This window comes from Monodelphis domestica, chromosome 2 (genome assembly GCF_027887165.1).
Source record: "Monodelphis domestica isolate mMonDom1 chromosome 2, mMonDom1.pri, whole genome shotgun sequence".
In the NCBI taxonomy this organism is placed as follows: domain Eukaryota; kingdom Metazoa; phylum Chordata; class Mammalia; order Didelphimorphia; family Didelphidae; genus Monodelphis; species Monodelphis domestica.
Genome location: NC_077228.1, coordinates 191,727,918 through 191,753,407, shown reverse-complemented (window position 1 = coordinate 191,753,407; position 25,490 = coordinate 191,727,918). Strand labels below are relative to the sequence as shown.

The window sequence follows — 25,490 nt, the reverse complement described above, 5'->3', positions numbered from 1 at the left end:
CTGGGCTTCACTAAAATCCAATTCTTTACGAGTCAAAGCATCACTCATCATGATATCATTGGTCTTCTTCAAAGGAACAAGAGGTCCTCTGGAGACATAGTTGGTCATTACATTGATCATCTTATGTCTTTCAATTCTGTTTTCCCACACAATATTGTTGTCATATTAATTGTTGTCCTGGTTCTACTTGTTTCATTCTGCATCAGTTAATACTAATCAGAATTTTCTGAAGTCATCTCTTTTATCATTTCTTACAGTATGATAATATCCCATTACATTCACATACCACAATTTGTTCAGGCACTCCTCAGTTGTCTAAAAGTCAATTTAAGGCCCTTTATTAGATCCTAGTTCTTTTTTCTTTTTAATCCTATTTTATTTTCTCCTGCAGGATCAGAAAGTTTGGGGGCTTTTTTGTTTCTTTCTTTGGGGGATTTTGCTTGTAATTATTCCTTCTTTGGTATCATTCTCCCTATAACCTCCCTCCCACCACAACTTACCCAAAATGTGTGTGTATATGTATGTGCTATGAGGTTCATTTAATGCCCACTCCTCTAACCCTTTCTCTACAAAATCTTCTCCAGAGAAATGACAAGAAATAGCCAATTTCCATCCTTACTTCCTCTACTACTGTATTTTTTTTTTACTCCCCCTCCTGAAGCTTTCCTCTTCAAGCCTTCAGAATAGAACCAATCCACCCCCAGGTTGTCTGCTTTCTTTATTTATCTCCCTCAATACCCTTTGAAGACATTAAGGTTCTGAAGGGACTCTTGTTTCTTTTCCCTCTGTAGAATGTTAGCATTCCATCATCATACGGTTCCTTCTAAGCCCTCAAATAATGTTCCTTTCTAGAATTCTCAAGGCTCTTGTGTCTGTATTTCAAAGTTCCCACACAGCTTTAGTCTTCTCATCAGAAATGTTTGAAAGTTCTCTATTCCATTAAATATTCATTCTTTCCCCCTGAAGAATTATACTCAGTTTTGCAGAGCACATTATTCTTGTTTGTAAACCTACTTACTCTTTGGAATATTACCTTTTAGAATTATTATTTAAAGGTTTTCTTTGTTTTTTAGTAGAAACTACCAGGCCTTATAAGGGCAGCGAGATGGTGCAGTAGATAGAGCAGTAGGCCTGGAATCAGGAAGAATTATCTTCCTGAGTTCAAATCTGGTCTCAGACCCTTACCACTTGTGTCACCCCAGGCAAGTTATTTAATGCTATTTGCTTCAGTTTTCTCATCTATAAAATGAGCCAGAAAAGAAAATGGCAAATGACTCCAGGAGCTTTTGCAAAGAAAGCCCCTAAAGGGGCTACAAGAAGTCATACGTGAATAAAAAAGGACTAAACAAAAACAACAAACCTAAAGCTAAATAATATAGCACTATTTAAAATATGTAATACGTGTACTAGAGAAGGTCGATTCCCTTGAGTTTTGTTAGCTACAAAGCTATAACTTTTAAAATTTTTATATAGCTATTTTATTTTACCAATAATTTCCCACTTTTGTTTTCTGAAGTTATATAATCCCAAATAGTCTCCCTCCTTCCCTTCCTTCTCCTTTCCCAGAGCTGGTAAGCAATTTGATCTGGGATATACATGTATTGTCATGGAAAACATAGTTCCATATTGTTCATTTTTGTAGAAGGATACCCATATAAAGCCAGAACCCCAAAATAAAAACACAAATAGACCAAAGTGAAAAAAATCATATGCTTTGATCTGAATTCTAACTCCAATAGTTCCTTCTCTGGAGATGGAAAGCATTCTTTGTCATAAGTCCCTTGGAATTGTGCTGTATCATTGTACTGCTGAGAGTAAAAAGCTATAACTTTTTCTTTAGACAGACTCTAGACTTTTAAGGATATCTCACATAGTTTATTATCATTGAGCATTTTATCCTCATGCCATACAACGAAATGGGCTTGTGAAATGCTGATTTGTGGCGCAATAAATAACAAAGACAAATCAGACATTAGGTAACATTTAATAAGTGCCCACAATGCCAGAGATTGTACCATTATCTGGACATGTTGACCTTGGGCAAGTCACGCAACCTCTATGGGCTTTGTTTTCCTCACCTATAAAAGGAGAGGGCTGGATTAAATGATCTCTTAATTTTTTTTTTCAATTTCTAAATATTAGGATTCTACATTCAGTTCTTTGGAAGTCCTACATTCAGTTAAAAAAAAAAAACAAACACTAACTTTAGGGACATCTAAGTAGCACAGTGGATAGAACACCAGATCTGGAGTCGGGAGGTCCTGTGTTCAAATATGGCCTCAGACACTTCCTAGCTGTGTGATTCTGGATAAGTTACTTAACCCCAATTGCCTAGCCCTTGCCCTTTTGTTTTAGAATGGACACTAAGACAGAAGGTTAGAGAGTTTTTTGTTTTCTTTTAATAATTTGTACTAATATAGGATGGGAGAAACAATAGTTTGCATGAAAAAGATCTGGGAGTTTTAGTGGCTGCTAGTTCATTCTGAGTCCACAGGATATCTCAAAAAGCTAATGAGGTGTTAGGCTATATTAATAGAAGACTAGAATACAGTAAGGGGTAGGGACTAAACCTGTGATTTTACTGGTATAATTAACTCCTCCTAACAGGTTAGCACCTTCTCTGCAATTTGTTCTTTGGAGAGTTGCCTAGAACCTAGAAAAGTTACGCGACTAGCCAAGGGTACCATTATTTGTATATAGCAGAGCTAGAACTTGAACTCAACTCTTTCTAGCTTTGAGAGTAATTCTAACTACACCTTATCTGTTCATCCATTTGATCCATGTCTGTGAAATCACCCATTTCCTCACTTCTTACAGCACAGTAGTCCTCTATCACATTCATGTACACACCTAAGGACTGCTATAAATATTTTTGTACATATGGGACCTTTTTCTATTTCTCTGGTCACGTTTGGTTACAGGCCTAGTAGCTAGGTCAATGACAAACTCTTTAGTAATTTTTTGTGTATAATTCCAAACTATTTTCATGGATGTTTATTATACCCATTCACAAATCCAATAATAGTGCATAAAAGTGTCTATTTTTCCAAATCTCTTCCAACACTTAGCATTTCCTTTTTTGATCATTACCAATCTGATGGGTGTGAGGTAGAATTTCAGAATTTGTTAATTTGCATTTCTTTAATTAGGAGCAATTTGAAGCAACTTTTTTTGCATAGTTAGAAATTGTCTAGATTTCTTACTTTGAAAATTGCCTGTTCATATCCTTAGACAATTTATCAATTTGGACAATACTTTTTACTTATAAATTTGAATTAGGTGTTTATATATTTTAGAAAGGAAACCTTTATCAAAGAAACTCATTATGAAGCTATTTTTCCAGTTTGTTTCCCTTTTAATTTTATTTTTATTGGATTTGTTTGTGCAAAATTTTTATAACTTTATATAAGAAAAATGATCCATTTTATTCACTGTGATCTTTAGACCTTGTTTTGGCCATGATTTTTTCTCCTATCTATAGATTTGATATTTTTTTACATATTTCTCTTCTTTGTTTAGAATGTGAACTTTTATAGCTAGATCTTATCTCTATTTGAAAACTATCTTGGTATAAGGTATGTTCTAAATTTAACTTTTTTCCATTTTGCTGTCCAATTTCCCCTACAGAATTTATCAAATAGCAATTCCTTATCCCAGAAGCCAGAATCTTTGTGTTTATTGAATACTAGAATTAGACACATTTGTTTCTATTTGAAATCTCTTCCTAGGGTACTAGTTACATTTGCTTCTATTTGTAATCTGTTCCATTCAAATTATTAAGAATCACAACTTTGTAACATAGTTGATGATCTGAGACTGCTAGGCCCTCTTTATTTCCACCTTCTTTTATTATCTCTCTTGAGAGTCTTGACTTCTTTTTGCCTCCAGATAAATTTCATTATTTTTCCTAATTTTATAAAGTAATCTTCTTGTTGTTTTTGGTATAGTATTGAATAAGTTAATTTAGATACAATTACCATTTTTATTCTATTGGTCAGTTTTACCTATGAGAAACTATTATTTTTCCAATTATATACATCTTTCTTTCTTTCTGTAAACAGTGGTTTGAAATTGTATCATATAGTTTTTGTGTATATCTCATCATGGTAAGTAGGCTCCCAAATATTTCATACATTCTGTGGATGTTTTAAATACAATTTATCTTTTTTTCCTCTTCTTCCTGAGTTTTATTAGAATTTTATAGAACTCCAAATTATTTGTGTGGATTTATTTTATAACCTGTAAGTTTACTTACAGTAATTTTTAGGATTCTCCATACATCATGTCATCTATAAAAAGTGATGATTTTTTTCTTCTTACCTCCATTAATTCCTTTTTTTTGGTCTTAATACTATTACTATAGATAACACCTACTAGAGTAATATGTCAAACAGAAATGGTGACCAGTGGAAATTCTTGTTTCATCCCTAATTTTATTGTAAAAGATTCTAGTTTCTCTCCAATACATATAGTGGTAGCTCTTGGTTTTAAATATATATTATTTTAAGAAAAGGTCCATTTTTTTTCCTGTTTTTGTAGTGTATATTTGTATTTATTAAATGAAAAAATTTTAATTTATTTCCCCTCCCCCAATTATATGTAAAAACAATTCCCAACATTTTTCAAAGAAAGCAATTGTCTTGAATTCTCTCTCTCCCTCCCCAACCTCCTGATCACTCCCCACCTCCATCTTCCTGTTGAGATGGTAAGCAATCTAAAAGATTTTAATGTGCAATCAATATAAAATATTTTTTCATTTTAATCCTTTTGTAGAAGGAAACTTGAATTTAAAAATTAAGAAAGTGAAAAAATTTCTTTGGTCTAGATTCAAATTCTTATCAGCTTTCTCTGGAAGCAGATGACATTTTTTTTTATCCTTTGGAATAGTTTTGGATCATTGCATTGTTGAGAAGAGCTAAGTTATTCACAGTTGTCTATTGTATAGTATTCTTGTCAGTGTGTACAATGTTCTGGTTCTGCTTATTTCACTCTGCTTCAGTTCATATAAGTCTTTCTAGGTTTTTCAAAACTATTGCTCCTTGTTATTTCTTACAGCATAAACAGTATCCATTATAATCATATACAATAATTTGTATTTCCCCAATTGATGGATATATACCCTCCCTTTCCAATTTGTTGCTCCCATGAAAAGAGCTGCTTTAGATATTTTTGTACTTATAAGACCTTCTCCTTTTGTTTTTCATCCTTTAGGATACAAACTCAGTAATAGTATTGCTAGGTCAAAGGGTATGTACTATTTCATAGCTCTTTGGACATAGGTCCAAATTACTCTCCAGAATGATTGAATCATTTCACAATTCCCCCAACAGTATATTAATGTCTCAATTTTCCCACATCCACTCCAAATTTTGTCACTTTCCTTTTCTGCCATAATAGTCAATCTGACAGGTGTAGGGTGGTATCTCAGAGTTGTTTTGATTTCCATTTCTCTGATTAATAGTGATTTAAAGCATTTTTTGCATGACTATAGAGAGTTTTAATTACTTTGAGAACTGCCTGTTCATATCCTTTGACCATTTATTAAGGAATGACTTGTATTCTTACATATTTGATCAATTTCTCTTTTTGAGAAATTAGGCTTTTATTAGAGAGACTTGTAAAAAAATTGCACCATTCTGTTTACTATGTATTACTTTCCATCCTATTTTCCCCTGTTTAGTTTCTGACCACCTCCTCCCCAAATTTTCCCTCTTTTCTATCACATCCAGCTCTCCATTCTCTTATCCTCTTCCCCTCCTACTATCCTACAGGGTTCTATAGATTTCTACTCTCAATTGATTGTATATGTTCTTCCTTCTTTGAGACAATTCCTTTGAGAGTAAGGTTATTCCCCTCCCCCCCATCTTCTCCTCCACTGTAAAAGCTCTTTTATGTTTCTATTATATTTGATAATTTACCCTATTCTATTTCCCCCTTCCCAATGCATTCCTCTTTCTCATGCCTTAATTTTAATTTTTTTTGTATTATCCCATCATTTTCAACCCACACCTTTGCCTTCTATGTTTACTCCTTCTAACTGCCCTAATAATGATAAAGTTCTTTGAAGTTACAAAAATCATCTCCCCACATAGGCATGTACACAGTTTAAACTTCTTGAATGTCTTTTGATTTTTCTTTCCTGTTTACCTTTTTGTGCTTCTCCTGAGTCTTATATTTAAGAGTCAAATGTTCCATTCAGCTCTGGTCTTTCTATCAGGAATTTTTGATAGTCTCTATTTCACTGAATATCCATTAAAGGATTATGCTCAGTTTTGCTAGATAAGTGATTCCTGGCCCTCTGGAATATCATATTTTAGGTGGTCCAATGCTTTAATGTAGAAGCTGCCAAATCTTGTGTTATCCTCACCGTGGGTCTACAATATTTGGATTGTTTCATATTGGCTATTTGCAATATTTTCCCCTTGACCTGGGGATTCTGGAGTTTGGCTAAAATATTCCTCAGTGAATTTGTATACCCCTTTTTCCATATGGTCAGTTCTGCTTTCTAAATTCTTCTCTTCATTGGATTTCATACTTCTTTTGTCAGTTGACCTATTCTATTTTTTAAGGTATTTTTTCTTCAGTATTTTTTTTTATGTTTCCTTCAAGCAGTTGACTCTTTTTTTCCATGATTTTTCTGTATCACTCTCATTTCTTTCCCCCAATTTTTCTTCTACTTCTCTTATTTGATTCTTAAAACCCCTTTTTAGCTCCTACATTAATTCTTTTTGGGCTTGAAACCATTTTTTTGAGGTTTTGGATGAAGGAATATTGATTTTGTTTTCTTTTTCTTTTCTTTTCTTTTCTTTTTTTATCTTCCCTGTCACCAAAATAACTTTCTATGCTAACTTTCTTTTTTTACTGTTTACTCATTTTCTAGTCTTTTCCTTTTTTTTAATTAAAAAAAAAAACCCAAACCTATTAGATATGGGCTCTGTAAATGAGGTGAAGGAAGAACTGTTCCAAGCTTCAGATTTTTTGTGGAGCTGACTTCAGATCTGACTATGGGAATCTGTCTGCTTTCAATAATTACACAGTGGTATGATGTAAGAGGAGGTATGTTTAATCCTCTCTAGTTTATGCTCTAGTCTGGGGGTAACCATAAGTACTCTTTTCTGCCTCTGAACTCTGACCAAAGTCCCGAGCTCCCCTGTGGCAGCAAGTGCTGGTGTCTGCTAGTGCTCTTCCTCCCCCTGAGAGTGTGCCCCAGGACTGCTTCCTGGATCTGTGTATGGGCAGTACAACAAAAACCAGCGACGGGACCCCTATAATCTCCATCAGAACAGTTGTTCAACCCCCTTTACCATCTGTGGCTGAGAGCTCCAGAAGCATTTACTGCTGCCTCAGCTTTGCCCAAGGCCTGTTGCCACAGTAGGGCTTGCCCTAACATGCTGCTTTGCACTCCACCTCCACCCTGGGCTACTAGATCCTTCATGCTGGTCTTCTAAGTTATTTTGGGCTGACAAATCACCTTACCTCATTTTTTTGTGGGCCATGCTGCTCTAGAATTCATTCTGAGGTGCCATTTTGGAAGGTAATTTGATAGAGATCAGACAGATGCATGTACCTTCTCTACCATTTTGCTATGTGTATATTTTTTACCAGACATGGGTATGGTATTTTTTAGGAGCTTTTTCTGCATCATATGATTTAATTTAAAACTATTGCTATCAATGTTTAAGTAAGTTTATAGTTTTCCCAATAACCAACTCTACATACATAGTACAAATTCAACCCCATCATAGTTTAAAATCTTTGTGTTGATGCTGTTTTAGCCTCTTTGCTCATATTTGATTTAAATTTTTTGCATCAACATTCATCAGGGAAAGTGCTCTATAGTTTTCTTTTTCTGCTTTGACTTTTTTGTAAACCTTTACTTTCTGTCTTTGAATTGATACTAAGTACTCCTTCCAAGGCAGAAGAACAGTAAGTAGGCAATTGGGATTAAGTGACTTGCTCAGGGTCACAGAGCTAGGAAGTGTCTGGGGCCAGATTTGAAACTAGGACTTTTCCCTTCTCTAGGCCTGGCTCTCTACTCTTTGAGCCACCTAACTGCCCCTCTGCCTGGTTTATAGATCGAGATTCTCTTTGGGATCATACAAGCAATTTGATAAGATCACTTTTGCTATTTTTGTGAAAAGTTTACATAGTATTGGAATTGTTCTTTGAATGTTTGATAGAATTTACTTATGAATCCATGTGGTCTTAGAATTTTTTTCCTTTGGAAGTCAATTTATAGCTTGTTTGACTTCTGAAATTTAAGTTGTTTAAATTCTCTTATTTCTTGTTCTCTTAATTAGGGAATTTAATAGTGTTGTAAATAGTCATTTCTTTCATTTGAGTTGTTGGTTTTACTGTAACCTAGTTGGGCAAATATTTTCTAATAATATTCTCTTTTTAATATTTCTTTTTCATTTGTTGTGGTTTTCCTTTTTTCTTTTTGATACTGCTAATTTGACTTTTCATCTTCTTTTAATCAAGTTATCTAATTTTTATGTTTTATTGATTTTTTTTAAAGAAAAAGGTTCCAATTTTAGTAACTCAATGAGTTTTATTTCTAATTTTGCTAACTTCTTCCTTAATTTTAAAGACTTCTATTTTGTGGTTTAATTGGTATTTTAAAATTTATTGGTTTTCTAGCATTTTCCAGGTACATTCCAAAACATTTGATGTTATTTCTCTTTTATGTTAATAAAAATGTTTAGAGATATAAACAATCCCCCTAAATCCTGCTTTGGCTACATCTCAAAAAATTTGACATGCCATCCGTCTCATTGTTGTTATTATATTTAATGAAATTATCATTTCTTCAATTTGTTCTTTGACCTACCAATTCCTTAGAATTAAGTTAGTTTTCTGCAACTGATTTTTGATACCCTTTTCATTTATAGGGAACAGCCTGTGCAAAGGCCAAGTTCAGAGAACAGTAAGTAGGTGAGTCTGGCTAGAACATAATGTGTAGGGAGGGAGTATTAAGCAACACGCCAGCAAAGATAGACTGAAGCCAAATTGTGGAGGGGTTTAAATGCCAAGTTGAAAAGTTTGTATTTAATTCAAGAGGCTATAAGGAGCAATTGAAGTTTCCTGATTAGGAGATTTACAAGGGCAGCTTTGTGTTTTAGAAAGAATATTTTGGCAGCTCTGTGGAGGACGGATTGGAGAAGGAAGAGATTGGAAGATGGGTGGCCAATGAAAAGTAGCCCTGATAAGAGGTGGTAAGGGTCAGAAATAGGATCTGCAAGCATTTATTATTGACTTGCTAAATAAAGTAAGGATTGTATGAACAGAAAAATGGGGACAGATGTGAGAGACATTGTGGAGAGTTGACAAGACTTAGCAGTTGATTAGATATGAGCAGCTAGGTAGAACAGTAGACAGAGGACTTGACTTGGAATCAGGAAGACCTGGGTTCAAATTAGACCTCAGACACTTAATTAACTATGTGATTCACCCTGGGCAAGTCACTTAACCTCTTTTTGCCTTAGTTTCCCCATTTTTAGAATGGAGATAATAATAGTACCCACCTCCTAGGGTGGCTGTGAGGAACAAATGAGATAACAATTGCAAAGTGTTTAACAAAGTGCTTGACAACATATACCATCTAAGTGAGCTGGATGGCTCAATGAATAGGGAGCCAGACCTGTAGCTGGGAGGACCTGGGTTCAAATCTGACCTCAGACAGATACTTTCCAGCTGTGTGACCCTGGGCAAGTCGCTTAACTCCAAATGTCTACTCCTTACCACTCTTCTGCTTTGGAACCAATACATAGTATTAATTCCAAGGTGGAAGGTAAATGTTTTTTTAAATAAAGAGGTACTGAGGGCTTAAACTTAGGAGTTTGGGGCTATGTGAGTAGAGAGAAATGTTTATATATGGGATATGTGGTAAAACTAGAAACAACAAAATTTGGTGCTAAGTTGGATCAAGGAATCAATGATGATGTAGAGGTTGTAAGCCTGAGTAAACACAGAAGATGGTGGGGCCCTTGAAAATTATAGGGATATGTGACCTTAGGCAAGTCACTTTACATTCAATGCCTAGCCCTTACTGCTCTTCTGTCTTGGAACCAATACACGGTACTTATTCTAATATGGAAGATAAAGGTTTTTTTTTTTTTTAAAGAAAATTATAAGGAATTTTAGAAGAGGTGATAGTTTTTGAGGAAAGACAGTGAGAGCTGTATTAGACCTGTTGAGTGTAAAATGCCTAGAGGACATCTAATCTGAAATATCCAAAAGATAGTTGTTTATATAGTTTTGGAGGGAAGTGAGTGCTAAATCTATAGATCTGGAGTCATTTGCACAAAGATGCTAATTGAACACGTGGGAGCTAATGGGATCATCAGGTAAAACAGAGAGGAAAAAAGGGACTCAAGACAGAGCCTTGGGGCTGCCGTACTTACTATTAGTAGTGAAGACATGAATGAAGTGCTAGCAAAGGAGACTGAGAAAGAATGGTTAGACAATTTCCAAGAAAACCAGCAAAGAATGATGTCATGGAAATCTAAAGAGGAGAAACTATCCAGGAGCAGGTTATTAATAATGTTAAAGAGGATGAGAACTGAGAAAGGGCCATGTGTATTTAAGAGATCATTCCTAATTTTGGAGAGAGCAGTTTCATTTGAAAGATGAGATCAGAAACCAGATGGCAAGAGTAAGAGGAAGTGGAGGTACTAAGTGTCAATTTTCTTAAGATTGAGCTGATAACAGTGAAAGGGGAAGTGGATAAGCATTCTGAATCCCATTTTACAGCTGAAGAAACTGAGGCAAACAGAGATTAAGTGACCTGCTCAGGGTCACACAGCTCATACACTTCTGAAGCCAAATTTGATTTCTGGTTTTCTTGGCTCCAGGCCCACTGCTCTATCCATCTGGCCATTAGCTGTCTCCAAAGAAAGAGAGATATTGGATCATATCTAGCCAGAATGATCAGAATGAGAGTTTATTTAAGTATGGAGGGGATACAGATATATTTGTAGGCAATAGGGAAGGAGCTAGTAATAGGAAAGAGTTGAGGCAACCCTCTGAAAAAGATGGAAAGACAGAGAATCAAGGGCTTAGTCTTCCTGACTCAGGCCCACCACTAGCCACTGTTCCACCTTGCTAACTCCAAATTCTGTGTTCTACAACTGCATTGTATAGAAATACATTTGACTATGACTTTTGTGCTGTTTTTGTGGACAAGGTAAGAGACATAGACAAGTTAAGTAGATTCAGGGCTGACTGAATGGCTAAATCCCAACACTAGTCATTAATGGCTTGATATTATCTTGGAAGGAGCTCTCTGGCAGAGCACCTCAGGGGCTAGGCTTGGTTCTAGGCTTTTTATCATTTTAAAAAATCACTTGACTGAGCTGAAAGAATAGAGAGCATGCTTTGAAATATGCCTATTATCCTAAGAGGAGAGGGAAGGATGACAAATGGAGCAATAGAGGCGAGACTCTCAAATCATAACAGGTTAGACTGTGGGGACAAATCTAATAAGATGAAGTTTGTGGGGGGTAGCTGAGTGGTTCAGTGGATTGAGGGCCAGGCCTAGAGATGGTGCTAGGTTTAATTCTGGCCTCAGACACTTCCTAGCTGTGTGACCCTGGGCAAGTCACTTAACCCCCATTGCTTAGCCTTTAGTGCTCTTCTGCCTTGGAACCAATATACACTATTGATTCTAAGACAGAAGGTAAGGGTTAAAAAAAAAGAATTATCTTTGTGCTCCCAAAAAATCAATTTCATAAGAATGATGGGGGAGATATGGTTAGATAGTAGTCATCTGAAAAAGATCTGGGGGTTTCAGTGGACCTCAAGCTCAGAATACATCAATGTCAGCCAAGAAACCTAATGAGATCTTAAGCTACATTAAAAAAGACAGTGGAAATTTTATAGACCCTGTAATTCAATAATACTAATAATAGACAAATAACCTAAGGAAGTAAAAGGTAGAAGGAAAGTATCCATGGACACAAAAATATTTATAGCAACACTTTTTGTAGTAGCCAAGAACTGGACACTAATTTGTTGTTTTTGTTGTCTGACTGTGACACTATTTGGCATTTTCCTGGCAAATTCATTGGAGTGATTTGCCATTTCCTTCTCCAGCTCATTTTAAAGATGAGGAAACTGAGGCCAACAGCCTTAAATGGCTTGCTATGGGTCCCACAGCTAGCAAATATCTAAGGCTAGCTTTGAACTTAGGCAGAAGAGTCTTTCTTATGCCTGGTGTTCAAGTCACTGAACTACCTAATAAGGAAACATGAAAGCAATTTCTTACTGTGCTGTGACAAGTGACAAATACTATGAATTCCAAGAAACTTGAAAACCTGTCTTCCATACCCAGAATGCTCTCTCTCCACATCTCTGCCACTTAGCCTCTGTAGCCACTTATTAGGTCTATTGTAGAGGGGATACTAATTCAGATATAAGTTTGACTGATTGACTTCTGCAGTTCCTCCTTCCCCAACTTAGATTTTGCATTTCTGTGCCGGTAACATTGGGGAAAAGAGAAATGGACTGAAAATAATGTTCTGAGGTTTTCAAAAGATTACGTACTAGTCACCTTGAAGATACCTCTGCCATCACTGGGGCAAGTTGCCCAAGCACTTAATAGGACAGTGGGCAGGGGGCAGTCACAGAAAGAGAGGCAGTGACCTAATTTCTGACCCTCTCCCCTGAAAGGGCTAGAAAGTGGAATGAAAGTGCAAAGCTGACCCCAGGAGAAGGGTGTCATGGTGAAGGGACCCAGGGGGTAGCGGTTGTACTGCATGGTGGTAGAGGATGTTGAGGTGAGGCACGGGGCCAACAGTTGCCAAGGGGAAGAAGTGTGCCCTCCTAGGGAGAAAATGTGGCCTTTCTTTATGTAGCATCCAGAGGTTGCAGCCTTGCTTGCTCCATGCTAATAAAGGTTTTGGACCTTGAAAAGGTCTTTCCTTTCTCTGGTTTATTTTTCTCATTTGTAAATTAGAGGTTTTGACATAGGTAATCTATAAGATCCTTTTCATTTCTGCCATTCTATGAATTATAAGAATGATAAAGCAACTGCTTGATTTCTGGGCTAAACTCATTCTCATATTCTCAGTTTTGTTTCTTGTAACCTGAGAAGGGCTACAGGTAAGTCAGCATGATCAGGGTGTGTGTCCTCGCATACTCTAATTGGAAAATTATAAGGCAATATATTCCCAACATAAAATAGCACTAATATTTTTAAACCTGTCAACTAATTTTTAGACAATTATGGAGGGCACTCACCATAGGCCCTCCCCACCTCTAAAATTTCCTGTCTTAAAGCTTCTTAATATATTTAAACTCACAAGGTACGAATTAAAACAAGCAAACCATTTGCTTCTTGTATATTCCATTAATTAGGAAGCATTCTATAGGTATGTTGAAGAGCTGGTCTTAGGGTCAGAAAGACCTGGGATCAAGTTCTGACAAATATTGACTGTGTGACTCTGGGTGAGTCACTTAACATCTCAATCCCCAGGCACAGTAGATGGCATGCCAGGCCTGGAGTTGGGAGGTCCTGGGTTCAAATCTGACCCCAGACACTTCCTAGCTATATGACCCTGAGCAAGTCACTTAACCCCATTTGCCTAACTCTTGCCCTTTTCTCTTAAAGTTGTTACTAAGACAGAAAGTAAGGGTTAAAAAAAAATCCCAATGCCCAATGGAACTCTAAGTGTATACATTGTAAAGAAAGCTATGATCTATATTGGTAGAGGGAGTTTCTTCACTAAGAGTTCCTCAGTGAAATCACAGATCCAAATCCATATCAGCCCACTTTTAAAACAAGAAAGACTAAATGCAGCAATATTTATGCCTGAGAAAACACCAGAATTTGGCTTTTTTTCTTCCCTCCTGCTATTGGGGCGCTAGGCACTTCCTATTCAATTACATGTAAACATAACCCATATTTGTTAAATAGAAGATGAGTAAAGAGGTAACTTCAAGAAAGTCCATTTCCTTTTTGGAAAAAGTGCCTACTGATGAAGGAGTATGGTGAGATAGATGGGAAAAATACCATCGTGTGACCTGTTCCCAACTCCCTGTCCCTACAGTATGCAAAAGTCCAAACCAGGTACTCAAATATCCTTCCATTATTCTCAGATGATCATAGATGAAGATCTGAGTCATTATTGTAGTCATTATTATTTCTATGGTATATAAGCACCCTTTAAATAAATACAGAAATAACAATAGTCACGTGTGCTTAAATATTAAATACAGAGGCAGCTAGTAATATAGTGCCTAGAAGATCTGAGTTCAAATTTGGCCTCAAATGCTTATCATGTTATGCTATGTGACACTGGTAAATCACCTTAACCTCTTTACCCAACTTTTAAAAAGGAAATAATAATAGCACCAATCTTGCAGGGTTGAGATCATATTTGGAAAGTGTGTAGCAAGGTAGTAGGTGCTATATAGATGCTCATTCCCTCCTCTTCTCCATTCTTTACATGTATACACTTAGTTTCAGTCATAGTAAACTATGGTAAGAAAAAAACACAATGATTTCATAGTGTTGTTTAGAAATTTACCTGTTTTATGTTATGGTTGCTTAATAAATGGACAGAAATTTTTTTTATTATTTTATATATATGTATATAAATCTTTATGGGAAAGAACCCCAATTAATGTTTGTTTGTTTTTTAAAAAGAAGACTTGAACCATTTGTTTCTTATATTATCAGAGAACTAGAACGAGAAGGCATCTCAGAGGCCATCTAGTTAATTTTTGATGAAGGGAAATTGATCCCTGATCAACTGGTAGCCCAGAAAAGTCAGAATATAATCACAAAGTGCTAAGGAGATGTACAACTAACTGTAGAGATGCTTCTGAGCTCTGATCCCTTTATGAAATCTGAACTTTTTCTAAGATAATCAAAAGGGAACAATGATTGACCAAGAAAATATATTAACTACTCTCCTGGAGGCTTTCAGTAACTAAGCCTTGGGTCCTCTGGAAGAATCCAGACTAGGGCACTTTCTGGAGCAGAGTAAAGGATTTCCCTCTTTCCTCCTCCACTAGCCATGAGAAACCATGGGAATTCAGCCTGTTGAGAGTTTGAGACACAGTGAAAGGAGAAGAGACATAAACCCTAGACAGGCACAGAAATAGAAGGCAGTCACTCAAGAGAGATAGCAATGACTCTTGGCACTAGAGAACTTTTCTGGCTATTGACTCAAGAGAGCCAGCCCTGATGATAAAGAACTGGGTTGCAGGGAGGACTATATGAAGATAGAAAAAGCTTCCCAGCTTGATGTTTCAGAATTGTTCATTGGTTTTGGCACATGTGGCTTGGCTGCCATTGTATTCTGAGTCCTAGATGATTCTTCTTCCTATAGACATGCATTTATGGGAGATTACATCCCAAGGTTATTAGAGAAATGTTTTATACTTATTGTTCTTACTATGGCATCCTCATAAATGTTTCTGCTGAGAACAGCTTGCAAGGGATGCCGTTCTGAGCATCTGCCACCTGGGGACCCAAAGCAAGTTGGGGAAGTATGCAAGAGAATGCTATACACAGACGAGAAAACTGAGGCCCAGGGAGGCTGAGTGACTTGTTCAAGATCAAATGGGCTGGATTTGAACTCAGGTCTTCTGATGAGTTCCGATGAGTTTATTGAAAGCTGAGGTGAATTTTTCCTATTATATCCATATTACAAGTTATGCATAGAGTTGCTTCTTGTGCACTCAAAATTGGAATGATACATTTAAAAGCACCCCTATTTATACTATAGGCATTATATGGAACCCCTTCTTGCTTTATCTCTTCCAGGAATTCTAGCTGAATTTGTACTATGCTGCATTTATACCCTAGATGACCAGGAAGCTGCCTCAAGGAAGTTGGGGCCAATCAGGTCCTGAGGCAACTTTGGTTTCTTTCAGGTAAAACTTCCCCATGTTGTGGGTGAGAAGTTGCTTCAGGGAAATGCTGGCTCAATCACAATAGGCCAGAAGAAATGGGATAGTCCTCCTCAAACACTGATCTCACAGGTGTCCAAGTCAACAAAATCATAATTACCACTGAGCTTCAGCCTAGATAGAGGAGATGTAAAGGAGTAGGTTCAGGGTCTCTTTAGTAAAATATGATCAGGATCCCAAAGGCTTATCACCTTGTGTGCAAATCCATCAAGTTGATAGAGAAGTCATTTAATCAATCCCTTTTACTCTTCTCCCAAAAAATATATTTTATCCCTGTAAGTCAAACTGGGGTGCCTCAAGATCCAGTGGTCTCTGTTTTCAGTTCGGAAAGCTCATTGGAGCCCTTGGGATAGGTATACTGGGACAGTGTCAGATAACTTACTTAATGCAGCAGCTGCCCTCTTCATTCTCCTTATAAAGGAAATCCAAATAACAGGATGATGCTATGAATTTGGATGACTTTTAGAGCCTGTGGAAAATGGAACACATTGGAAGAGGAGAATTGTGTCGATTGCTAAGATTTCTTTTATGTGTTTTGCTACATTATTTATAGGTTCTTGCACATCCTCCATGGAGCAGAATCAAGGCTGTCCTGTCTGATATTTTCATTTTTACCTTAAGTACTTATATATAATTTGGGAACTTCTGAATCCACATATATGGATTTTTTTTGGAGCTATATTCTGAGTCTTTCAATAGGGAATTCTGAGTAAAGGCCCGATAAGTCAAGGAGAGGGTATTTTTTCAGACTTGCACCAAGGTTGAACCTGGTCCTTGTAAACCTGGAGTGTAGCAGTTCAAGACCAAGGGTTATAATCACAAATGCCAACAATTAAACAAGAGGAACAAAGTTCAAAATAAAATGTTAAATTCCAAACTATGAGTTTTCATATACTTTAGTAAGATTTTCCACTTCCTCTTCTAAGCTATTTATTTTCCTTACAATTCTTACCTGGAGAGCTTTTATTGTATGTGTGTGTGTGTGTTTTTACAAAATATGCATAGATGTTATATATTTCTATATATCTATAATTTACTTCATTTCTTCCAGATAGTGTACTTTTATAGTTCTTATGGTCGAGTAATTTTTCTCCCTCTGAAGCTTTGTTTGTCATTGGTATGGAGTTGTTCTTTTCTTCTAGGTTTGCCTCTGACAAGTATCTTGACCCATGATATTTCTTCATAGGTTTGCTCAGGAGATCACGGTCTTTTCCCACTTATATCTTCCAGACTCTATTTCTGATTTGGGACTTTGTGACAGGGTCAGGGTTTATTGCCTTTTGTAGTCTCCTGCCATTGCTTTTTACCTTTTATATTGTGTCTATACATTAAAGTATTGGAAGTTTTCAATCTTTTTGTGTAACAGTGGGAAGAAGAAATCTTGAAAAAACTCTAGTTTTCCTTTGTATTTCTTGGTCATTATTCAGTCCAGGGCTCTTTTTCAATTTCTTTTGGAATATATATGGAAGATCTAGGCTCCTTTGTAACTGTTCCTGTTGCCATCTCAACTAGAAGTCTTCTGCTCTTAAGTTGTTGTGGTTCATTGTTAAAACCAGATTTTTTTGGACAATAGTTTCCTTTGTGATGGTGCAATTTATTGGTTGAGTTATCCAAGATACTTTGAGGTCTAAATTTGTTGTTTGGGGATATGTCATCATCTGTCAGTCTATTAAAAGAAGTGAGACTCTCAAATTTTTTCATTTTGATTTTTCTTGCTTATTTTTGGCAAAATGTCATGATTTCACATGTATAGTTGATATCATATTGCTTATCTTCTCGATGGATGGAGGAGGTGTGGGAAGGAGAGAGTTTGGAACTCTACATATAAAAATCAGAATTTTTAAAATAAATAAAAAACTAAAAAACTAAAAAAATGTAGTGAGCTTCTAATGTATATCATATGTATTTAATATGTGCTAAATGACATAGAATATAGTTAAGTCTGGGCTCCTTAAGGAAGTGACTCTTTCTTCCTCCATTTGCAGAAACTTCTATTGCTGTTGGTGACCTCTGTTCCAATGGCCACTCTTACCACTTCTGGTCATCAGTGAGACTTCTGATGGAACCTTGAGATCTCTCGAAAGTTGTCAGATCACCTGAGTATACCTATCTTAGAAAATTCATACATCTCTAGGTGAATCAGGAAAATACACACACACACATGCACATAAAATACAGGTGGTATGTGCTAATGGATACATGGCTGTTGGGCTGGGTAATGTAGACAAACTGCCCCTTCCCAACCAAAACAGCTCCAGCAGTTCTGCCCTTTCAAAATTGCAAAGAAAAGTGATTGAGAGATGGGCAGGTCATCTCTTTTATATACACACTCAATTCCAGCTCTACAACTCCTGAGTCATCAGTTCTTTTGGCTTTGTAGCCTATTAGAACACTTTTTATCTTCACATGGTCTAACCCTTGAGTCACTCCTGACTGGAAACTAGCTCCCCAAAGGTTCTATGTGATTGGATTAGAATCAGATAGAGAAAACTCACATAGGATTTAAATCTTCACTGGCATGCCCCCCCCCCCACCTCATTAGAGACATTTCATTGGCTCGATTAGGAGATAAACCACTTTCAAGTACATTCAATAAATCCATTCGTATATACTCATCTTTGGGGTATATGGGATGTTCTGGGAGGATTGGCACCTGTAGTGTGAGGGATTTTGCTCAACCCTTTTTAGGGTTGCTCATCATCCATTGGTGTCCACCTTTCACCCAACTCTCACCTCGAAGAAGCTGTAGCATGCTTAGTACCCACACCCCTCTTGGTAGATAGGTTCAACTAGGTTCAGGGTAACTGATCAGCCTCAAACCCATCAGTGAATTGGAGAGATGACTACTCCAAGCATGTGAAGACTTCCCCTGGTGGAATGGGCAGATGAAAGCAATTTGTTTTAATGGCCATGAAGATGACTGAAGCAGGTGCTATGGAGTCTGGTAAGGTAAAGAAAACTCTAAGGTCATCTCCTGTATCCTGGGCCATCATTAGTTGTCCTGACTTTTTTCTTGCCACTGGATTTGATTGACTCTGGAACACAGAGTGAGGCTGATGATTGTGCAACTTTGCCTCACTTAAATCCAATTCATATGCAAAGCAAGACATCACTCTGTAATGTCATGGGTCCTCTTTGAAAAAGAAGAATAAAGAACAACCCAGCACTGGCTTTTACTATTTGGTGAAGTGGTCTTCTTATTCCAAAAGCATTTATTTAGATTGTTGACTAGTTTAGTGTATCCTCGAAGAATGAATTTTCTTCATCCTTTTTGGTAAGAATGTTCTAATCTTTCTCTGTCTGTCTTAGGATGATGAATCCTGTGTTTCATTAATAAAATATGGATTCTGGAAAAAAATATGGCAGAGTAGCAAGAAATACAGCAATCCCCGATGATGAGGGTCTACCCAGAAGCAAGCCATTTGGAACGTTTCAGAGCAAGAGAGACTGTGCACCAGGGCAAGATGAAGTTCCAGATTCAGAATATAGGGGTCTAAACTTGTGTAGGGCAAAGGAACAAGTACCAACTGGCAGCTTTGTTGCTTACCACATGGCCTCAGGGCCATGCAGAGTAGACTAAAGAGCAAGCCTCTTCCTCAAACACAAACTGAGATCAGAAGTGTGCAGGGCTCAGACCAGAGGGTCAACAATCAGATTTTGCCCTAGATCAAACCACTTTGGGAGCACTCAAAATTTCCTGGTCCCCAGGCTCAGCTGACTCTGAGATCTGGGAATAGCATAATACCCAATACCCCCCAAGAAAACAACACAAGGGGTAGTCCAGACATTTCTTCCAGAAATGCTAAGAGTCTAGCCCAAAAGGAAATTTAAAATTAGGAAATGTAGCTGGAAAAATGAGCAAACCAAAAAGAATATCATCATAAAAACAGTTACTATAGTGTTAGGGACCCTTGAGACCTAAACCCAGAAGAAACGAATGACTCCAAAATTCCTACAAAATAAAACCTCAAATTAAAACAGAGCTTGGGTCTAGTTCAATTAGAATTCCTAGAAGAGATGAAGCAGGAGTTTTGAAAAGTTTAAGATATTTTAACAAATGATATGAAAATGCTAGAGGGAAAAATTAGAAAACAAATGAGAACTACAGGAGGAGGAATTGATAAGGGAATGAATAGCCTGGCACATGAAGTACAAAACCTTGTCCAAGTGACAAACTCCCTGAAAATTAAAATGAACTAAGAGAAGACAAAAAGAAATATTAAGGTAAAAAAACATAACAAAAATTTTAAAAATGTAAGGTATCTCATAGCAAAAACCAGGACCAGGAAAACAGATTGGAAAGAAAAAATTTAGGTATCATTGGAATACCTAAAAGTCATAATGAAAGGCAAAGCCTACACATCATATTTCAAGAAATCTCAGAAATCAAGAAAAGTACCTACATCTCTTAGAACCAGTGGGCAGAACAAAAATAGGAAGAATCCACCCACCACTGCCTGAAGGAAATCCCAAAATGAAATACACAAGAATATTATAATCCAAACCCAGAGCTTCCAGGTCAAAGAAAAAATACTTCAAGCAGCCAAGAGGGGGAAAAAAATCAAATACTGCAGAGCTGCAGTCATGATTTAGCAGCCCACTACAAGGGAGTGGAGAACTTAGAATACAACAGGCCAGAAGGCAAGGGATATAGACTTATAACCAAGAGCAACTTATCCAGAAAAATTGAGTATAATCCTACTAGGGAGAAAATAGATCATTATTGAAATAGAGGGTTTCCAAGGATTTTTGATGAATAAAAAACAAAAACAAAAAAACAAACCAGGGCTTCCTAGAACCCTGGAGGTGCAAACATAGGAATTAAGAAAAACATAAAAAGGTAAACCTGAATGAACAACCATAAGGGATTAAACAAGGCTAAACTGCTTACATTCTAATGTGGGAAGATATTACATATGTCCTTATTTAACCCTATTATCATTAGGGATCACAGAGGGAGTCTAATTAGACAGAAGGTCTGGGAGTGGTTCTGTTTTTTCTTGATGATCTTAAAAGAATGGAAAGGGAGGGGGGGAAAGAATACATTTAAGTGAGAGAAGAGAGATAAAATGAGAAAAAAAAATCTAATAAGAGGAGTTCACAAGTAGAAATCTATATAAACAAAGCAGAAGGAATGGTGGTATGGAGCAATTGACACAAATCTCACTTTCTTTTTCTTTTTTTTTTTAAACTTTAACTTCTGTCTTAGAATCAATATGAGTTCCAAGCAAAAGAGTGGCAAGGGCTAGGCAATTGAGGTTAAATGACTTGTCTAGGATCACAAAGCTAGCACATGTCTGAGATCACATTTGAACCCCAGGACCTTCCTTCTCTAGGCCTAGTGCTCTACCCACTTAGTTACCTAGCTACCCTGAATCTCATTTTCATCTGAATTGGTCAAAGGAGAGATAGACACACAGGGTTAGGTGAAGAAGTGCATTTCACTCAATGGGAAAATGGAGGGGGGGGGGGCGGGAAGGGAGAAAGGAGCAGTTAGAGAAAGGGTAGATTAAGGAAGAAATTTGTTCTAAGCAAAACAAACTCTAAATAAGGATATACAAAAATATTTACAGCAGCTCTTTCTGTAGTAGCAAAGAATTGGAAACCAAGGGGGGTATCCATCAAATGAGGAATGAATGAACAAGAAATGACACATAAATGTGATGGAATATCAACTACAGCGTAATAAATTATGAAGGGGAAGATTTCAGAGAAACCTGGGAAGACTTAAATGAGCTGATACAAAGTGAAATGAGCAGAACCAGGAGAATAATTTATAAAATGTTAACAATTTTATAAAGACGGATAACTGAAAAAAAATCAGGAATTCTGATCAGTGTAGTGACTAACCACAATTCCTAAACACTAGTGATGAGAGATGCTATCCACACCTTGTGATACAGAAGTGAAAGATATAGAATGAGTGGAGAATGAGACTTTTGTTTTAAACATGGTCAATGGAGAAATTTTTTTTGATTGGTTATATGTGTTTGTAATAGAAATTTCTTTTTCAGTTGGAGGGAAAGGTGGAAAGGCAGCTTTTTTTGCTGAATGAAAAGTAAATTAAAATTTTATTTTATATTTATATATATATAATTCATATATGTGTATGTATATTTATATGTAATTTTAAAATAACATGGAGTTTTGTTAGCATGCTTTCCAAATCTGTTCTCATTGATATTATTGTTCTGAAAGTATCTGTTATGTTAATATTGCATAAGTAGGTATTCATTATTAAATATGTTCTTCCTATTTAGCTTTGATTTCAGAATGCTAGCAAGTCTCTTAACATATTCAGTTACAAACTTCTTTTTGGTATCTTTGTGTTTGATATGTCTTATCTGGAAGAAACAAAATTATATGTGTAAGAAACATCTTCATCTATGTAAGAGTTGAATGTGACCTCTATCTTGAAGCTTTCAATCCCTACCTTTCCATGCAATACTCAAAGAATTTTACATTTATCAAATCCAAGTGACATTTTGTTATCATTTTAAAGAGATTCTACTGTATGAGCTGCTCAATATGTCTTTCAGTGAGCCTAATGTCATCCATTATCTCACATGGTTAATAAGATGCTCTAGTTCAACTCCCTTTTTAATTATTTAATTTAATTTAATATTTTTAAATTCAGATGTCATATTTAACTCTACTTAGAAAAGATGATTATGGATTTAACTCTGGGAAGAATCGTAAAGTATGTAATTGTCTCTCTGAAAAATAGCACATTTTATATCAAATTTTTATTATTGTGCTAGCAGTGTGTTTTACAAAGAGAACAGTTTTCCACATGGATATCAACTACTTTAATATTCTCCCTCTTCTTGGGCCTACTTAATTTTTTTTCTTTTTTTTTTAAACCCATGCCTTCCATTTTAAAATCAGTTTTGTATCAGGTTCTAAGGCAGTAGAGGAGTAAGGGCTAGGCAATGGGGGTTAAGTGACTTGCCCAGAATATCATAACTAGGAAGTATCTAAAGTTACACTTGAACCCAGAACTTCTAGTTTCTAGGCCTGGCTCTTAATCCACTGAGCCACTTAGCTATCCCTTACTTTAAATATTTTCAATACACAAATATGCCATGAGTGCAGAATTGAACTAAAGGCTTTGTGACAATCAGCAAAGTCAGTGTGGCAAGGGGCTATTCCATGAAGTATGTGTGAAACTGGGTTGGGCTCTTCTGGTCTACTTTCCTTGGGCAATATGTGCTGGCTCAGTGCTAAAACACTTCGAGTTTTTAAATAATTAAACAATCTCTTCATTGGACACTGTGTCAGGAAGACACATTTGCTCTTTATTTTTTCCTCCTTTCTCCAGAATAAATGGCATGAGACACTCTCTCTCTGTCTCTCTCTCTCTCTGTGTCTCTCTGTCTCTGTCTCTCTCTGTCTCTTTCTCCCTCCTTCTCTCTGACTTCCCATGAAGGTGAGGAGAGTGATTCCTCTTTCTACTTCCCCTCCCCCTAACAGTGTGCTGTCCAGGTGAACTTGAAGCCTGGCACTTTTACCCACAGTTGTCTCTTCTACTTGTGTTTCATTCTCTAAGCACAGGTGAACAAATGACAATCCCGAGGTGGATGTTTTCTAACCTTAAGGACAGCCTCATGAGTTTAAGGGATTTGGAAGTCCTTGTCACCTTTGAGAGAGCTGATTGGCATGAGATTTCTGTAAATGTAACCTTCTTAGAGAAGATGAACAGGTGGAGATGATGAACACAAACTCTGGCCTGACTGGCCAGAAGGCACGAATCTTGAGGGATTGTTCGGACAGTGCAGAGATGAAGTAAAGATGAAATGTTTATTTATTTAACCATCCCACTAAGTATCTTGTGTTTTATTGTGAAGTATCAACCTTCTGAGACAATGTAATAGGAGCTATAGGTTGCTATATTTGTGTTATGTGCTTCTTTTTGGTATTGGGGAAAATAAATGGATGTCCAATATCCGATCTACATTGTACATTGCGTACCTCTCTTTTCCTTTTTTGGAAAATTCTAGCCATTAGCCAAACTTAAGCTTTAAGTGATTTTCTCCCCAGAGACCCAAGTTAAAGGACATCAAGATCTAGTCACAATGAAAAAAGAATCCAAGTTTTCTCTCTGGAAGTCAATTTTCCCCAGGACTGAACTTGATCTGCATGTGAATTCAAAGCTATGGGCCCTGGACCCAGAAGATCTATGGTATCAACAATAAAATGTTTGGGGAAGTTTATTCAATAATTACCAAAACAATAATGTGTCTCTTTACACACCTAGAACCTTTTATCATAAGCTTTTTGTTCCTTAGCCAATATATTTTCTTCTGTTTATTGTTTATTATTGTTTCATGTGGGTTCATTTTGAATCACCAGTGAGATTGTAAACTCCTCAAAGACATAGACTATTTCTTATACTCCTTTTTAAATATAAAAACTTAAAATTATTAACATATTTTCTTTTGGCACAACAGGCATACTTCCCAACAAAACACCTAAGTAAGCCTCCTTATAAAATAAAGTGAATTTCCAAGAAATATTTTGCCAGTTGTTGAGATATTAGAGATTTATCTTTAGCCACTAATCATCAACATTATTAACTGGGGAGTCTCACTCATTCCCACCCCGGAGGCTGACCTATGCCCCATTGGAGTAGAATTGCTGAATAAATCCAGTGGGATTATTTTAGATTATAAGAAAATCCAAATCTTTCTATCCCTCAATTCCAACTCTCTCTATTGGGCAATGCCACTCATTAACCTCTGGGTGTATGAATTTAAGATTCCCCAATCAAAATTAGCTATGAGTCCCCACCTTCTGGCTAACTCTATATTCCTTTGAATTGCTGTATTTCAATGAATGCCAGTCCTGTGATTTTGGTATACTGGAATTGGTTCCCAGCAGAAGCAGGCACTCATGTTGGAATATTGAACACATCATTTTTGTTCTTAATATAGAATCAGTAAGTAAATAAAAAGCACTTAATAACACAATGATCATAAAACATATGGAATATCTGAGTGGCTTTGAGTTTGCCACTTTCCTAAAGCATAGAAGTCTCCCCAAACACAAAAGTGATCTGGACCCAGAAGTTCTAGCCAATGGAATGCTCAGTTTGAGTCCTCTCTTGAGCAGGTAAAGGAGTGTAACAAACAGCACAGTCAACTCACCTCTCTTAGGACCAACTGGTCATTAGGTGTAGATGAAGAAATTCTGAAGTCAGGGTCTTGGCCAGAGCAGGACTCATTATTTTTCCTCCCAAATCCTTCTCCCTTCTGAACTTTCCCATTACTGCCAAGGGTATCATCATATTCTGTCACCAAGACTTAGATCTCTGGGGCCATCTTTGACTCAGTCTCACTCATCCCACATATTCAATTTGTTGCCAAATTGTGTTGTTTTTACCTTTATGACATCTCTCCTACATGCCCCCTTTTCTCTATTTATTCTACCACACCCCTAGTTCAGGCCTCTGTCACCTCTCACCTGGGTTACTGCAATAACCTCCTACTTGGTCTTCATGCCTCAAGTCTCCTTTCTCCAAACTATCCTCAACTCAGTTGCCAAGATGATGTTTCTAAAAAATAAACCACGTG

The 25,490-nt window shown here is 36.7% G+C and overlaps 1 protein-coding gene across 2 annotated transcripts in view; it reads right to left on the bottom strand.

The window, feature by feature from the left end:
• The window catches only part of TOB1 (transducer of ERBB2, 1), a 37,964-nt gene extending 12,691 nt beyond the window's left edge, over positions 1-25,273 (bottom strand). The window contains exons 1-2 of one of the 2 annotated variants that reach the window (XM_056816601.1): positions 25,065-25,273; positions 16,301-16,387 (exon numbers count right to left, since the gene is read on the bottom strand). The gene's annotated coding sequence lies outside the window, so the exon portion shown is untranslated. The remainder of the gene's footprint in view (positions 1-16,300; positions 16,388-25,064) is intronic. The other variant, XM_007481865.3, reaches the window with a different exon arrangement.
• Positions 25,274-25,490: the final 217 nt, after the last annotated feature.